The sequence below is a fragment of the Tigriopus californicus genome, chromosome 4, assembly GCF_007210705.1.
Source record: "Tigriopus californicus strain San Diego chromosome 4, Tcal_SD_v2.1, whole genome shotgun sequence".
NCBI lineage: Eukaryota > Metazoa > Arthropoda > Copepoda > Harpacticoida > Harpacticidae > Tigriopus > Tigriopus californicus.
In genome coordinates this window covers 1635412-1635927 of record NC_081443.1, presented here as the reverse complement: position 1 = coordinate 1635927, position 516 = coordinate 1635412, and the positions used below count along the sequence as shown (strand labels likewise).

Below are 516 nucleotides of genomic sequence, written 5' to 3'. Positions count from 1 at the left end.
AGAAAAGTCGACGAGGCAACTTTGGACGGGTGGAAGATTTTGAGTGGGCCAAAGTGGTAACGTCTGCAGATTGGGTTGGGATATCCATGGAGTTTAATCTGGTATTTATGATTGTTACCCGTTGTCGATGAGGAAAAAAAGTGGTCTACAGGAGGAGAGGGCCGATCGGAGCTTGGCCGTGACAAATTCTTTTAAGGTTTCGTTCCTGAACCGGCTGGGCTCATCCGGATCGGGCCAGGCCAGATTCGAAACTTGAGGCGGAGGGTCAAACTGCTTCGAAGAATGAGGCGGGAATCGAATGATTCAAATTCAGAAATGAATGATAGAAAGGTGAACTTTTTTCAAGTTTGATCGGTTATGCAGGTACTGTGGAGGTTGTACAGGGCAAACATTTAGCTGTATATGTTTGTGTTTAACGAACGTATTGCTGGCTCATTGGGTAGCGAAAAACCAAGTTATATTTGCTGTGTGGAAACAAGCCGGCAAATTGAAATACGACTAGTCAAGTAAAGGCGT

General features: G+C 45.2%; 1 protein-coding gene across 1 annotated transcript in view; it reads left to right on the top strand.

Annotated features, from left to right (window-relative positions):
• Positions 1-19: 19 nt before the first annotated feature.
• LOC131878959 (BOS complex subunit NCLN-like) overlaps positions 20-516 on the top strand; it is a gene marked incomplete in the record, with an annotated part of 3542 nt that continues 3045 nt past the window's right edge. Inside the window, 1 exon segment of the mRNA XM_059225123.1 lies at positions 20-261.